The 18350-nt window shown below is 36.2% G+C and overlaps 1 pseudogene; it reads left to right on the plus strand.

Annotated features, from left to right (window-relative positions):
• The first annotated feature begins 7838 nt into the window (after nt 1-7838).
• LOC106975162 (ferritin light chain-like) lies at nt 7839-8507 on the plus strand (annotated as a pseudogene).
• The last annotated feature ends 9843 nt before the right edge of the window (nt 8508-18350 follow it).

Genomic DNA, 18350 nt, shown 5'->3' on the forward strand with positions numbered 1-18350 from the left:
ACTCATCCTTAAATGTTTGGTACAATTCCCCTGGAAAGCCATCTGGCCTTGGACTCTTGTTTTTTGGCAGATGTTTTATTACTAATTTGATTTCCTTACTGGTGAAGGGTCTGTTCAAATTTTCTATTTCTTCCTGTTTCACTTTTGGTAGTGTATATGTTTCTAGGAATTTGTCCATTTCTTCCAGATTGCCCATTTTATTGGTGTATAATTGCTCTTAATATTCTCTTATTACTGTTTGTATTTCTGCTGTGTTGGTTGTGATCTCTCCTCTTTCATTCTTGATTTTATTTATTTGGGTCCTTTCCTTTTTTTTTTTTTTTGATCAAACTGGCTAGTAGTTTATCAATTTTGTTCATTCTTTCAAACAACCAGCTTCTGGTTTCATTGATCTGTTCTGTTTTTTTGTTTTTGTTTTTGTTTTTTTTTAGTTTCTATAGTATTAATTTCTGCTCTAATCTTTATTATTTCCTGTTTTCTGCTGGTTTTGGGTTTTATTTGGTGTTCTTTTTCCAGCTCTTTAAGGTGTAAGGTTAGGTTGTGTACCTGAGATCTTTTCTCCATTAGAAAGGCCTGGATGGCTATATACTTTCCTCTTATGACCACTTTTGCTGTGTTCTAAAGGTTTTAGGTTGTGGTGTTATCACTTTCATTGGCTTCCATATACTTTTTTATTTCCTGTTTAACTTCTTGGTTAGCCCATTCATTTTTTAGTAGGATGTTCTTCAGTCTCCAAGTATGTGTTACCTTTCCAAATTTTTTCTTGTGATTGACTTTGAGTTTCATAGCATTGTGGTCTGAAAATATGCACGGTATGATCTCGATCTTTTTGTACTTGCTTAGGGCTGATTTGTGTCCCAGATGTGGTCTATTCTGGAGAATTTTCCATGTGCATGGGAGAAGAATGTACATTCTGCTGCTTTAGAATGAAATGTTCTGAATATATCTGTTAAGTCCATCTGGTCCAGTGTGTCATTCAAAGCCATTGTTTCCTAGTTGATTTTTTGATTAGATGATGTGTCCATTGCTGTGAGTGGGGTGCTGATGTGTCCTACTCTTATGGTATTACTATTGATGAGTTTCTTTATGTTTCTGATTAGTTGATTTATATATTTGAGTGCTTTCAAGTTTGGCGCATAAATGTTTACAATTGTTAGGTCTTCTTGGTGGATAGACCCCTTGATTATGATATAATGCCCTTCTACATCTCTTGATACAGTCTTTATTTTAAAGTCTAGGTTGTATTATATAGCTAGGGCTACTCCAGCTTTCTTTTGTTGACCATTAGCATGATAGATGGTTCTCCATCCCCTTACTTTCAATCTTTAGGTCTAAAGTGGGTCTCTTATAAACAGCAAATAGATGATCTTGTTTTCTTATCCATTCTGTTACCCTATGTCTTTTGACTGGAGCATTGACTCCATTGACATTTAGAGTGGGTACTGTAAGATATGAACTTACTGTCATTATGATGCTTGTAGAGTTGGAGTTTTTGGTGGTGTTCTCTGGTCCTTTCCAATCTTTGTTGCTTTTGGTCTTTATTTATTTTTTGTTTGTTTGTTTTCATCTTTTCTCCCCTCAGAGAGTCCCCCTTAAAATTTCTTGCAGGGCTGGTTTAGTGGTCACAAACTCCTTTAATTTTTTTCTGTCTGGTAAACTTTTTATCTCTCCTTCTATTTTGAATGACAGCCTTGCTGGATAAAGAATTCTTGGCTGCATATTTTGCAGATTTTTATTTTATCCTGACTAGCTTTTACTTCTTTTATCTCCACATAAAGGGATTCTAATCTATTTTTGGCTCCAGCTAGTATTCTTATTATAGTGATTCTAAATTCTGTTTCAGACATCTTGCTTGTATCTGTGTTGGTTAACTCCCTGGCTCTCATTTCTTCCTGCTCTTTATTTTGGGGTGAATTCCTTCGTTTCATCATTTTGAAGGAAGAAAAGGAATTAATGAAGTAAAAAAAATAAAATTATAAAAATATTAAAATTAAAATCTTAAGAACAAACACACTCACACAAATTGAACAAATGATGGTAGATCCTAGGTGTGTTTTGGTCTGGGTGTTGAAAGGGGCTTGAAAGACTAGAGAAAAAGGGGGAAAGAAAAAAAGGAAATCATTTGAAAATTTGAAAAAATGAATAAACTGAAGTAGACTAAAAATCAAATGAGGGAAGTAAAATAGAATTTGAGAAAAAATACACAAAAGTAAAACATATAGAAAAAGTTAAAGAAAAATATTTTTAATAAAAATTATTTTTTTCTTTCTGTATTTAAGAAAAAGAAACAAAAAAGAAAAAAAAATTAAAAAGAAAGAAAATTGAATAGATGGACCAGCAAACCGTTTGAAATATGACTGAAATTACTTTGTTTTCCCCTAGAAGTCAGACTATGAAGCTCTTTATAGTCCATAAACTAAGCAGGTGGAGAAACTTGTGTTCCTGAAGAGCGAGGTTGGCCCAGTTGGGCAGGGCTTAGTGTAACGGCTCTGTTCTCCACAGATGGAGCTGCTTAGCTTACTGAGGTGGATTGTTGTGGTGCTTGTAGGTGTGTATGCACATGCTCAGGAGTGGTGAAAATGGAGTCACCCAGCTACCCAGTCTCTAGTATCAGCAGTCTGTTCTCCCCAGTCAGCAATCATGCACCTGTCCTTTGTCTCCGGCTTTTGTCCACTCCCTGCTTTTACACAGTCTGTGACCAAGCCCCAGGCAGCACCTCCCTCCTGAGTTTTGTCTCCCATGTGGCTGTTTTTCCCAACCCCTTACTTCCAAGGGACTGCTTTGATCTGTTCTGCCCCTCTACAGGAGGGTCTCACCTACCCAGGAAAGTCTGTTGGACCGTGCCACTGCCAATGCCCAGAGACTGTGGCCGGGTGCCAGCCTGCCCCAGAAAAAGTTCATGAAATGGTGTAGCAGCAGCATTTCAGGGATTAAGGAAAATCACAACACACATCTGGCACCAGGCTTCTCCCTTAATGACATTGTTCCAGCACCAGTGAATGTGGTTGTTCTCCGGGTCCACCAGGGCCTTGCTTTTGGGGGACCCACACAGCCTCTACCAGGTGTCCTCCCACCAGGGGAACCACCTCTCCCCGTGTGGCCTGAAGAATTCAGGACTCCACTCTGCTCCTGGTGACTCGCCCTTCCCACCAGAGTGCCACCACCACGTATCGAGCTGCAGAGTTTCAGGCTCTGTGGTCCCCCTGTTTATAGTCTTAATGGAACTTCAACCCTCTCCTTTCTCCTTCTCCCCTTTTAGTTAAGTCCCTGTGGCTCTTTCCACTTTTCTACTTTATCTCCAGCTGCTTTTGGGGGGGGGAGGGTGCTTTTCCCTTATTCTTCTCCCCCTCCCTGTCTCTATCCTCCACACTCAAAAGTGGCTCCCTGCCCTCCACAGCTTCTCTCTCTCCCAGTTCACCTCTCTGCACCATGTACCTGCTGAGTTCTGTGGTTCAGGTTGGGCAGATTGTTGTTTTAATCCTCAGATCAGTTTTCTAGGTGTGCAGGATGGTTTAATGTTGGTCTGGCTGTATTTCATGGACATGAGACACACAAAACTTCCATGTTGTTCCACCATCTTGGCTCCTCCAAAGACATATCTTCTTTTATTGCAGCTATTATTTTGATTCATAATTTCCATGTTAGAGTTAATGCTAACAAAGGAACTTGGTAAAATAACTGAACTTCAGCAATGGTTCCATATTATAAAAATAACCTTTAGTCCCTAAAGTATTTGTAATTCTGATTGATTGGCCTATTTTATAACTTTTCATCCTGGTAACAGTATTTACACTGACATCACTGTTTTAAAAAATATATTATGGTTTGTGACTTTTTCAGGCCACAAAAGGTTAATTGACACTCCCTTCTTTTCCCACATGCATGAAGGTAAAAACAAATAATACATGAGTCTTTGAATATCTTCTTTAAAAAAAAAAGGGAGAGAGAAACTATTTCCAGACAAAAACTGGGATTTGACAACAACAAACTCAAAATAAATACTAATGGGAATTTTCCAGGAAGAAGAAAAAAAAATTCCAGAAGGAATTCTCCTTCTCTCTCTCTGCCCCTCCCTTGCATACTTGCACACTTGCTCTCTCCCCCCCCCAAAATAAATATTTTTTAAAAGCCTAACTATGTGCTCCTAATGAGAAAGAGTATACAAACACCAAAAGAAAACTAACTTTGCTACACTAATATGGGATAAGATCTATTTTAAGGCAAGAAACATTCCTAAAGATAATAAGCAATCTTTGGGGCACCTGGGTGGCTCAGTTGGTTAAGCATCTGACTTTGGCTCAGGTCATGATCTCATGGTTTATGAGTCTGAGCTCTGCATGAGGCTGTCTGCTGCCACCACAGAGTCTGCTTCGGGTCCTCTGTCCCCCCCACCCCGCCCTTCCCCACCCTTCTCTCTAAATAAATAAATAAATATTTTTAAAAGCAATCTTTAATAATAACAAAATATCCCACCCACCGGCAAGGTATAAAAATTGCATTGTATAGACCTACTAATAAAGCTAAAAATGGACAGATTTAAAAAGAGTAATATACAAATCTGCATTCAAGGAGGGGGAATTTAACACGTCTAATTTGGTAACTCTTAAAAAAAAAAAACGTCCAGAAAATTAGTAAAGCTAGATATTCTGAGCAACACAATTAACAAAATGAAAATACTTTTATGTTAAAATGTACCAAAGGATGATAGAATACACAATTTTGGCAAATGTATATGGAACATTTACAAAAATAAATTCTATTGGAGCCCAAAAGCCAAACTCAACAAATCTAAAGGGATTTCAATAATCCAAATATATTATTTGATTATAGTGGAATGAAGATAGAAATCAGTAACAATAAATATAAAATCTTCAAATTTCTAGAAATTAAGCAACATATTTACATAATTAATGAGTAAAAGATGAGTCATAGTGCCTAATAAAATATTTGAGCTGAAAAATAACCGAAATATAGTATTTTGAGACATCATTTAGTTATTACTGTGCTGAGATGGAAATTTATAATTTAAATTCATAATTAATAAACTGAAAAATCTGAAAATCAATTGTTTAGGTATTCATCACAAGAAGTAAGAAGATGAAACTATATTAAACTCAAGAAAAAGTATAGAAGAAAAAATAATAATAAAGAAAATAAATTATAAAAGTACAAAAATAAATGAAACAGAAAATATATGCAATAGAAAATAAATGTTAAAAAATTAATTTTTTGGAAAGAGAAATGAATTGATAGTCTCCTAGCAAGATTAAGCAATGAAAAACAGAGAAACCACGAATAACTTATTTCAGGAACAAAACAGGGAACATTACCATAGGTCTCAGACACAGGAAAAACATTTGATAAAATGTCAGACCACAGGGGGGAAAATAACTTCTAGGCAAACTAGGAATAAAAGAAATGTTTCTGTAACAAAGAATATTGACCTAAAAATGGAAATTATTAATAAAGAGAAGGAATTACCTTAAACTGATAAAGAGTATGTATAAAAAACTGTCATAAAAATGATACTTAAGTGTGAAATATTGAAAACTCCCCCCTGACTTTGGGAATGGATGAGTAAACATCTCCCACTATCACCATTTGTATTCAATATGGCATTGTACATTGTATCGAGTATGTATATGTATGTATATGTATAATAAGGATAAATGATGGACAGCATCATTAGTTGAATAGATGAATAAAGTCATACAGTGAAATACCATGCTGCCACAAAAAGTAACAAACATGCTGTGCAAAACAGTAGGAATGAATCTCACAAACATGGTCATGAACTAAAGAAGTCAGGTACAGAAAGGCTTACAGTGCTTGATTCCATTTTTATAAAAGTAAAAATTTTATAAAAATAATTTGGTGAATTAGGATAATAGTTACCTTGGTGGCAGCAATCACTAGGAAGGAGACAAGCGGGAGTTCTGGAATGACAGATTAGTGTTCTATTTCTTGATCTGAGAATTGATTACATGGGCTTACTCTTATAATTTGTGCTCCTCCCTTTCTTTTTTTTTCAATGCTTATTTATTTATTTTGAGAGAGAGTGAGTGGGGATGGGGCAGAGAGAGGGAGAGAGAGAATCCTAAGCAGGTTGTGCACTGTCAGTGCAGAGTCCAACAGAGGACTAGATCTCACGAACCCATGAGACAATGACCCAAGCCAAAATCAAGAGTCAGACGCTTAACCAACTGAGCCACCCAGGAGTTCCCCCCTCTCTCTTTTTAAATAAAATATTTAGAAACAAAAATGTATAAATCTATTAGGTATGCTGGGTCTTTCAGAAAATAAATAAATAAAAATGTTTGTTATTATAGAAGACAGATTAAATTTTATGAGACAATTTATTGAATTATTGTCCCACTTACATTTTGCAAGTATGTTTTACAGACATTTTGTGGTGATCAAAATAAACAATGACTATGTTGTACAAATGTAGTCACCATTTAATAACAACTGAGAAAATTGAGAAAAGCTATAAACTTGGTCACAAATAACTTCAGATGACCTTTTAAGTCTTCCTTATTATTTCTTACCCTGGGAGTCTAGTCTTAAAAATGGATTGGAAATGACTTTCTTTTTCTAGTAATGAGAAGAAAAAATGTACAGAAGTCTTCCCTGTCCACAGTTTCATTCTCACGGTTTTGCATTCCATGGTTTCAGTTACCCACGGTCAACCATTATCTGGACGGAGATGATCCTCCTGACATACCATCAGAAAGTCAACAGTAGTTTTACACTATGTCACAATGCCTACGTCATTCACCTCATCTCGTCATGTAGGCATTTTATCATCTCACATCATCACAAGAAGAAGGATGAGTACAGTACAATAATTTGAGAGAGAAAACACATTTATAAAACTTTTATTATAGTATATTATAATTGTGCTATTTTATTATGTTTTAGTTGTTAATCTCTATGCTTAATTTATAAATTAAACTTTCATAGGTTTCTATGTATAGAAAAATATGGTGCATATAGGGTTTGGTATACTATCTGTGGTTTCATCAGCTGGAGGTTTGGGAACATATCACCCACAGATAAGGGGGGACTACTGTAAAGTTTAGATCTGCTACCTGGTGGAGGCAACAGAAATCTTTGAAGTGTGGATAAGGTGAGCTAAGTCACTCCGCTAATGAGAATCCCAGCACTTCACTAATCTCATTTTGTCTTGCACATAAGGAAAAACACACGCACACACAATAGGACAACAATCCTCAATACACTGTTTAGTAATGACAGTGAGCACAAACAGAAATACAGAGTTAAAAAAAAAAACTTTGTTTTTCTATTTTGGTGGAGATCATTGTAGGTTATGAGAAGTCTATGAAGGGTTGTGAGATAAACAGAAAGCATGAGAAGTGCAGATTTCTGTTGAAGCGGTTGGGGTCTAAGTTGGATGGGGTTTCTGATCTACCACATTACATCACTTCTGGTAGTATCGAATTTATATTTACTAAGCACCACAAAATTTTTGTGGCAGACTTCTTTTGCCCACTCCAACACAGAAACATATGAAAACTGACCAAATGTTTGGCTTAACCTAGAAGCATAACAGTCCATTTAGATGCACAGAAAAAGACATACGAACATGCATATAAAAATACGAACTGTTTTGGCAGTGCGTCCGGCAGTCCTCCGGATCCCTCTCTCGCTTCAACAGCGTTTGGACGGAACAGACCCAGGGACGGCCCTTCTACCAGCCTCTGACCACCCCCCAACCTTTTTTCCAGTCACAACGTCGGGAGCCATCTTTTTGCCCACCCTCTGCCCCTGGGGCCAGCCAACACCCGATTTTGAACTTGGTTCATTACCGACCAACCATGAGCTCACAGATTCGTCAGAGTTTGTTCCACAGAAGTGGAGGCCGCCGTCAACCGCCTAGTCGGCAAGCACCTAAGAGCCTTCTACACCTACCTCTCTCTGGGCTTCTAGTTCCACCGCGGCTCTGGAGGGCGTGGGCCACTTCTCCCACGGGGTGGCTGAGGAGAAGCGGGAAGGCGCTGAGCGTCTTTTGAGGACGCAAAACCAGCGTGGCAGCTGCGCCCTCTTCCGGGACGTGCGCGCGCCGTCCCAAGATGCGTGGGGTAAAACTCTGGACGCTGTGGAAGCCGCCCGGCTTGTGGAGAAGAACCTGAAGCAGGTCTTTTGGATCTTGCTGCCCTGAGTTCTGCCTGTGCAGACCCCAATCTCTGTGACTTCCTGGAGAATCACTTCCTAGATGAGGTGAAACTCATCAAATGGGCGACCATCTGACTAATCTCCGCAGGCTCTCCGGCCCCCAGGCTGGCCTGGGTGAGTATCTCTTTGAAAGGCTCACCCTCGAGCACGACTAGAAGTCTCTGGAGCCCAGCAACCATTGAGAGGGTCCCTCTGACATCCCCCGGGTGCCAGGGCTTGTGCCCGAGTCTCTCCTTGCAGCCACTAGGCAGCTTTTTAACCACCTGTAGCCCTCTCCCAAGCCGTGGACCAAATGAAAACAATGAAGCTTTTTGCAGCAAAAAAAAAACCCAAAAAACAAAACAAAAAAAACCCCTGTTTTTTAACATATCTGTTTCTGCCCAAAACAAGAAAAATTATAGAATAAAAAGGATTTTCCCCTGATATAATAAAAGACTTTCCCTCTCACCTCTTTTCTTCTCTTTCTCTCTCTCTCAAAAAAAAAAAAAAAAAAAAGATCTAATTTTACCCAAAGCAGAACTGGAATTTAGGTAAGAGGGGAAGAGGGTAGACAAATAATACCATAAATTTAGAGAACACTATTAGAAACATGCCTGGGATAAACAAATGGAGACTGTTGTTATGAATCAAATTGGGCAATTTAGCCATTTTTTCTATAAAGCATAAAAGATAGAGTGGGAAAAGCAATTAAGTCATTCTTAGAAGTTGAACCACAATAAAAATCATCCACAAGTATTCACACAATAAGTTTCCTTTTAGACAAAAAAATTTTAGAGAAAATATAGACATAATTTTAGAAAATTTTTTAAAAATATTAAAACCTTTGAATGATTTTTGTTGGATGTCTGGTGGGTGTTGAATAAGTGATATTGTAAATAATGATCTTGAGGTTTTATGGCGATAAACTTTGATGGGCTTTCTCAATAACCAAATATTAAAATGGTTTCAATAAACATTTATACATTGTATATGCAAAACACATTGCTACTAAATCTTTTGTCAGTTATCTTTTATAGTAACCAAAATAAGAAAAATAAATTTTATTTTCACCTTTATTTGTACCATGTCCAACATTTTTAGTTGTGGGCATAGATCCAAGTTTCTGTCTGGTATATTTTTTCTACCAAAAGAACCACCTTTATAACTTCTTGTAGTGAAAGTTTACTGATAATGAATTCTCTTGTTTCTTTCCTGTCCATAAAGTCTACATTTTTTGTTTTCCAGTGGTAAAGTAACTGGGTGCTGATTTCTGGGGTGGTCATTTCCCCCCCCTCTTTCAGCACTTTCAAAGATGACACTCCATCATCTTCAGGCTTAGAAAGTTTATGATAAAAATCTGCTTAAATTCTGGCCTTTGTTCCTCTGTATATAATGTGTCTTTTCCCCCTCTCTGCCATCTAGATTTCATCTTTATCTTTGGTTTTTAATAGTTTAAGTATGATGTGTCTAGGGGTTCTCTCCCTCTTTTCCTCCTTCCTTCTTTTCTTCCTTCCTAGTATTTTATTCTAGTGAGTGTTCTATGAGATTTTCAGATCTATGATATAAAGTTTTTCATTATTTGGGAGACATTCTAGCAATTATCAAATATTTCTTCTCCTCATTATTTTCTTTTTCATTCTGTGATTCCAAAAGCTCATATTTGAGACCATTTGACATTGCCCCATGGTTCTCAGATGCACTGGCTTTTCTCTCTTTTTCTATTTTAGTTTGAATACTTTGTTTTGACTTATCTTTTTCCTTGTTACTATAGCTTTATTTCTGGTATTTTTATTTGCTACTTGCTTACAGTTTCCATTTCTCTGCTAAAATTTTCCATATGTTCTTATAAATTAACCACCTTTTTAAACTTTTACACTAGAACGTTAACATATAAATCATAATTTTTTCTTTTTAATACCCTGCCTAATAGCTTCACCATCTGGGTTCTGCAGATTACATTGTCTCTCAACAGAAGGCTGTTTTCTCTTGCATTTTTTGTATCTTGTAATTTCTGGTTGAAAGCTGAGTATCATGTGTGGGAGAGTAAAGTCTGAGGTATATAGTATTTTATGTTTGGAATTGGACACACCTCCACTACATATTTAATGTGAAAAGTTGAGTCAGCATAATCAGGAGTTGCCTGGGGTTTGGGTTTTTCTAGTTCTGTTTACCTTAACCACACTACTGGCTTCACGTTCCTCCAGCATTACCATGTACTTGAGGTTGAGGCTGAGTTTCTGAAAGACATTTTTCAGGGTTTCCTTTGCACTCTCGAGTTTAGTCTTTTCTGTGAACCTAAGCTTCAAAGAATGTCATTCTATCTTCTTGCCCTTCTCCCAATGATAGACTAGTGTTACTTGTTATTCATTGTTAGCTACCCTGTGATAGAAGGTGGGAATATTATCTTTACTTACTTCTTTATCCTCAGTCTTAGGCAAGATCTGTCCCTTTGTGTCTCACAAAAAAACAAAACAAAACAAAACAAAACAAAAAAAAGAGCTTTCTTGGTAATTCTGCCTCTCAACCAGCAGAAGTAAATCTATAGTGGTCTGGGTCAAGGGCAATTTCTTATTCTTCCTTCCAGAATAGAAGGTTTTTTTTTCTTTTATTATTATCATTATTTTTTTAATTTCCTGTTTCCTCCACTAGCTTCAGGGGGCCTTCAACAAGAGATAATATGTGCTGCCCTTCCACCAGAGGTTTAAAGTTTTTGTTCCAAATAAGAGACAGGAAAAATGATCCAAACAGGGTTTCTATATCTCTCACTACTATTCTCCTACAGTGACTTTCTGATAATCTGTCAGAAAGATCATCTCCTTCCAAACATTCATTGACTGTATGTAACTGAAACTAGGGAACATGCTAATCTCATCCCAAAGAGAATCCCAAAAATTTGACTCAAAAACAAACAAACAAACAAACAACAAAAAAACACCACCCTCCTGAAACTAATAAGCATTAAAAAAGCTGGCAGGATAAAAGCTTAATATACAAAAGTCAATTGCTTCCCTATACATTAGTAATAAACAAGTTGAGTTTAAAATTAACACCACAGTATTATTTATACTAGCACCCAAAAGTAATGAAATATCTATGTATAAGTCTAACAAAATACGTCAAGATCTCTATGGAGAAAACTATAAAACCCCAATGAATGAAATCAAAGACCTAATAAATGGAGAGATTTTCCATGTTTATGTATGGAATGACAATATTGTCAAGATGTCAGTTCTTTCCATCGTGATCTATAGATTCAATGCAATCCCAATCAAAATCCCAGCAAGTTCATGGATGTTGATAAACAGATTCTAACATTTATATGGAGAGGCAAAATACCCAGAATAGTCAGCACAATATTGATGGGGAAGAAAGTTGAAGGACTGATACTGCCCAACTTTAAGACTTCCTATAAAGTTACAGTAATCAAGTCAGTGTGGTGTTGGGGAAAGAATAGACAGATCAATCAATAGCACAAAATTATAAGCCAAGAAATAAACCCACATAAATATAGTCAACTGATCATTGATTCCTTTCGAGTCAAGGCAATTCAATGGAGCAAATACGGCCTTTTCAATAAATGATGCTAGAATAACTGGGTATCTATACGCAAAAAAGAAAAAAAATCTAGACACAGACATGACACCCCTCCCACAAAAATTAACCCCAAATGGGTCACAGACTGAAATGTAATATGCTTACTTATAAAACTTCTGGAAGATAATATAGAAGAAAACTTAGATGACCTATGACTTTGAAATATAACAAGAAGCATGATCCATGAAAGAAAGAATGGATACACTGAACTTACTAAAATTAAAAGCTCCTACTCTTTTTTTTTAATTTTTTTAACGTTATTTATTTTTGAGACAGAGAGAGACAGAGCATGAACTTGGGAGGGTCAGAGAGAGGGAGACACAGAATCTGAAACAGGCTCCAGGCTCTGAGCTGTCAGCACAGAGCCCGATGCGGGGCTCGAACCCACGGACCGCGAGATCATGACCTGAGCCGAAGTCAGCCGCTTAACTGACTGAGCCACCCAGGTGCCCCTAAAAGCTCCTACTCTTGAAAGACAATATCAAGAGAATGAGAGAATAAGGGACAGATTAGAAGAAAATATTTACAAAAGATATAGCTGATAAAGTACTGTTATGCAAACTATAAAAAGAATTCTTAAAAATAAAGAAACAAATGATGTGATTAAATAATGGCCCAAAGACCTTAAGAGACATATTACCAAAGAAGATACATAGATGGCAAATAAGCATGTGAAAAGATGCTCCACATAATGTGTAATCAGGGAAATGCAAATTAAAACAATGATGATATTAATTACACATCTTATAAGAATGACCCAAATCTAGAACAGACAACAACAAATGTTGGCCAGAATTTAGGGTGACAGGAACTCTCACTTACTGTGGTGGGAATGCAAACTGCTACAACCACTTTGGAAGACTGTTTGGCTGTTTCTAAAAAATTAAATATATTCTTGCCACATAATCTCGCAAATAGTCTCCTTAATATTTACCTAAAGGAGTTGAAAACTTACGTTCATGTAAAAATCTGCACACAGATGTTTATAGCAGCTTTATTCATAATTGGTAGAACTTGGAGGAAACCAAGATGTCCATTTGTAGATGAATAAGTAAATAAACTGTGATAACTCCAGACAATGAGATATTATTTAGTTCTAAAAAGAAATGGACTATCAAGCCATAAAAAGACATGAAGGAATCTTGAATACATATTGCTAAGTGAGAGAGGCCAACCTGAAAAGGCCACAAAGCATATGATTTCAACTATGTGACATTCTGGAAAATGCAGAACTATGAAGACAGTAAAAGGATCAGTGATTGTGAGAGGGAGATGAATAAGCAGAGCACAGAGGATATTTAGAGAAGTGAAAATAAGGATACCATATGGCGGATACACGTCACTATATATTTGTCCAAACCCATAGAATGTATAACACCAAGAGTTATACATACAGCTAATGTAAACTACAGTCTTTGGGTGATTATGATGTGTCAGTGTAGGTCCATCAATTGTAACAAATGTACCACTCTGGTGGATTATTGATAGAGGGAGGTGTGCTATGCATGTATAGGGGAAGAGAGTATATGGAAAATCTCTGTACCTCCCTCTTAATGTTGCTGTGAATCTAAAACTGGTGTAAAAAAAATTCTAAATGCCAAAACAAATGTCAAAATAGAACAATTCTACATAGTGAAAATGTATGTTTGTATACACGTATACTTCTATATATAGAAACATAGGCACAGAATAAATATAACATAAACCATGACTGAACTGCACGAAAGGAATAGGTTGTTTAGTTAAGTGTAAATAGAGTATCGTATCTATTACAAAATTCAGGTTGGCGACCAAAGCAAAACATAACTCTAACCTCTGTTTGTAGAAACATTCAAAACAAGGAGACTCTGAAGGATTATAATGCAGATAAGATGATGGCAAACAAAAATGTAAATGAACAAACAAATAGTAGGAATCACAATACTCTTTTCAATCAAGGCATAATTTAGCCCCCAAGTATGAAATGAGACCAAGAAAAGTACACTTCATGATGCTAACTACTAAAATGCATAATAAAAAGTTATTAATATCTACACATAAAATACTGGAAGTTCTAGCCACAGCAATCAGAGAAGAAAAAGAAATAAGAAGCATTCATATTGGTACAGAAGAAGTTTAACTGTCACTATTTGCAGATGATGTGATAGAACACATAGAAAATCCTAAAAACTCCAAGAACAACAACAACAACAATACTAGAAGTAATAAATGAATTCAGTAAAGCTGCAGGATAAAAAACTTAATCCACAGAAATCAAGAGCATTTCTATACACCAATAATAAAGTAGCAGAAAGAGAAATTAAGAAAATAATTTTATTTACAACTACACCAAAAAGAATAAAATACCTAGGAATAAACTTAACCAATGAGGTGAAAAACTTATATATTCTGAAAACTGTAAAACTTTAATGAAAGAAATTGAAGATGACACAAACGTAAAGATATTCCATGCTCATACATTAGAAGAATTAATATTGTTACAGTGTCCATATTACCCAAAGCAATCTGTAGATTCAATACAATCCCTGTCAAAATACCAACAGCATTTTTCACAGAAATAGAATAAATAATTTGTAGGGAAACACAAAATTGTATCGACCCTGACTAGCTAAAGCAATCTGAGGAAAAGAACAAAGCTGAAGGAATCGTAATCCCAGATTTCAAGATATACTACAAAGCTATAGTAATCAAAACAATATGGTACGGGCACAAAAACAGACACAGAGATCAATAGAACAGAATAGAGAGCCCAGAAATAAATTCACATTTATATGGTTGATTAATCTTATAACAAAGGAGGCAAAAATATACAATGGGTAAAAGACATCTCTTCAATAAATGGTTCTGGTACAGCTACATGTAAAAAAAATGAAACTATTACTTTCAAACATCATACACAAGAATAAACTCAAAATGAATTAAATACTTAAATGTGAGACCTGGAACTATAAAAATCCTAGAAGAGAACACAGGCAGTAATTTCTCTGACATCAGCTGGGTATGGCAACATTTTTGTACATATGTCTCCTAAGGCAAAGGAAACAAAATAAAAAATAAACTATGAGGACCACATCAAAATAAAAAGCTTTCCTCTCCACAGTGAAGGAAATCCTACTTAATAAGACAAAAAGTCAACCTACGTAGTGGGAGAAGATATTTGCAAATGATATATCTGATAAGGGACTAATATCCAAAATATATAAAGAACTTATAGAACTCAACAACAAAAGCAAACACACAAAAAATCTGATTTAAAAATGGGCAGAAGACCAGAATGGGCATATTCCAAAGACTATATAGAGATAACCAGCAGACGCTTGAAAGACGCTCAACATCACTAATCTTCAGGGAAATGCAAATCAAAAGCACAATGAGATATCACCTTATACCTGGCAGAATGGCTAAAATCAAAAAGGCAGAAAGATAAAAAGTTTTGTAAAGGTTGTGAAAATGAAGGAATTCTTGTACACTGTTGGTGCAAATGTAAATTGGTGCAGCCACTGTGGAAGACAGTATAGAGGTTTCTCAAAAAATTAAAAGTGGAAATACCATATGATTGAATAATTCCACTACTAGGTATTAACCCAAAGAAAATGAGAATGCTAATTCAAAAGGATATATGCAACCCTGTGTTTATTGCAGCATTATTTACAAAGTCAAATTATGAAAGCAATCTAAGTGTCCATCGATAGATGAATGGATAAGGAAGATGTAGTATGTATATACAATGGAATATTACACAGTCATGAGACTGTGTCATGGCTTTCATTACACAGTCATAAGAGTGTGTCATGCCTTTCATGACAACATGGGTGGATCTGGAGGGTATTATGCTAAATGAAATAAGTGTGACTGAGAAAGACAAATACCATATGATTTCACTCATACATGGAATCTAAAAACAAAACAAATGAAAAAAAAAAAAAACAACAAGAAACAAAAAGCAGAATCAGACCTATAAGCAGAAAGAACAAACTGATGATTCCCAGAGGGGAAGGTGGTAAAAGGATGGGCAAAATGGGTGAAGGGGAGTGGGAGATACTGACTTCCAGTTATGGAGTGAATGAGTCATGGAAATAAAAAGCATAGCATAAGGAATATAGTCAATGATATTATCATATCATTGTCTGGTAACAGATGGTAGCTATACTTGTGATGAGCATAGTATAATGTATAAACTTGTCAAATCACTGTGTTTTGTACCTGGAACTAATTTAACATTGATTGTCAACTATAATCAAATTAAAATTTTTATTTAAAATCTACACATAAAAGAACATGGTAGCTACTTTATAAAGCAGAAACCAGAGGAGATGAATAAGGAAAAAGACAGACACAACTAATAAATTAACATACTCCTCTCAAATCTAGTGAAATAAAATGGAAAATATTTAGCAAAGATAGCAAAGTTCTAAATAGCAAAATGAATAAAGTAGACTATATAGATCCATATTAAACTCTATACCATAATAAAAGAGAACATGCTTTATTTTCAAATAAACATAAGACATTTGTGAAAACTGCCTGTAAATAATATTTATTTAATAATAAATACATAAATAATAAAATTTAATATTTTATTAAATATTAAATATTTTATTAAATGAAATTTTGTAATGATAAAATATAAATAATAAGTAAATAATAAATAATATATATTCACAAAAAAAGCTTCAATAGATTTTAAAAGGTAGACAGAATACTGTGATCATTTGAAAACATAGTTATAAATTCTTTCATTTCCTAACATCCAGAAAGGAAATCTGTATCCCCTACCCTTGAACCAGGGCAGGCTTTGTAGTGTATCTTAAGTCATTAGCCCTTTAGACAGAGCATTTGTCTCTGAGTGATAGATAAGGCATTGTAACATCCTGATAAAAATGGTGTCCCAAATTGTCTTTCAGCACTCAACATCGCTTCTGCACCCTTTCTTGCTCTTCTCTGGTGTCACAGGGCTGAAAGCCTGGGAACCACATCCCTGTAGCACCTCCCAATCAGAGTTCTAGAACAGGTAACAAATGAGAGGCACATGAGTGATTAGAAAACAGGAAGCTACAAGGACTGCTGTGACATGTGAAAAAGACTCGGGGGCCAAGGAGATGAGGCTTCCATTGACCAAATGTTGGACACTGAACTGCACTGGTTTGAATGAAAATATATTAAAATGGTATTAAGGGGGAAAGGGAGGGGAAAAGAGACAGAATGTATTCTTGCTACAGAGATGTGGAGACTGATTAGCAGTGCGTATCCTCTCATTCTTCAGCCTGGGGGCTGTGAGGTGGTTTTGGCCTCAGCAGTAGCTTCTGTCACTTCCCTGGAGTCTCCTGCATCCCTATATTTAATTCCTGTCTGCTTGAAACATTTGAAGTATGTAGTTTTGTCTTCACGACTAGACCTTGACTAACACACTTGGGAAGGAACAGTCATGGGGGCTGCTTACTGAGCATATTGGGCTTGTATAGTCCATTCTTCCGGAACCAGAAAAAAAAAAAAATCCAGTGTCTGAGAACCCAAGACAGCTGGGATACAATTTTAAAATTTTTACACCAACACTGGGAGGAGAACTAAAGAAAGTATTGTTATACTAAATCAGCGTGTCTCGAGGTTCTGGAGCTAAAGGGAGGTGGATATTTTTCACAAACGCTACATGTGCCTGAATGCCAGCTTACTATACACAGGAGTAAAGCCAGGGGTTTAGAGAGAGAGAATTGTGCCATGAGCCTTCCCTAGAGAGATATATCAGTATCACGATGCAGGCATTTCCGCATTCTCTAGCCAAATACCATCTAGGACTGTCCCAGACCCCACATAAAGTCCAAACAAGAGGATTTTAATATCAGTAATTTAATTCTGACAGAACTGAGGTCATTGTTTTGTTGTCATAATAAAAGGATGGTGGTTTGCAGAGTCTGGAAAAAAAAAGGGGAAGGACATATGTGTGTTTTCAAGTTCTGCCCAAGAGAGAGCATGTTTATGACATTTAGTACTGACTTTTTACATAAAAATATACTTAGAAGAGTGATTCATTTCATATACATAAAAATAAGAGGGAAAAGTAATTACTTTTTCTTTTCTATGTCATCAGACAGCTTATAATTTGGATATCTGAGAGGACCACCTTTCAGAACTGCGGGTCCTTACTCTTTAGACAAATTAATCAATAGGTGATCTAAGAATAAGGCCCAGAAGAAAACAGAGGTTTTGTTTTAAAATGTACCTTGGATTCGTTTTAATCAGATATGATAAGACAGGCAGACACGGACATGATTGTCATGAAGGAAGAAGTTTTAGATTTAAAGATCCTTAGAAACAGGAGGCCTGACACACCATGCAGGGCCCACCTAACCAGGGTGGATCAGGAGGCAGAGGGGGAGAAGAGAAAGCAGGGGCAAGAGCCTCTGTTGTGTTTTTTTATGGAAAGAAAAGGGCATGGCAGGACAAGCAGGTTTAAGATTTCTAGTTTGAATAATTTCAGCAGGCTCCTGATTTAGTGGCTGTCTTGAGTTGTCTGGTACCTGGCCCTTGGAGTGGTTAGGGCAGGAGAATATGGCCTGGAGTGAGCCTGTGAGGAAGTGAGGGTT

Source organism: Acinonyx jubatus, chromosome C2 (genome assembly GCF_027475565.1).
Source record: "Acinonyx jubatus isolate Ajub_Pintada_27869175 chromosome C2, VMU_Ajub_asm_v1.0, whole genome shotgun sequence".
Classification (NCBI taxonomy): Eukaryota; Metazoa; Chordata; class Mammalia; order Carnivora; family Felidae; genus Acinonyx; species Acinonyx jubatus.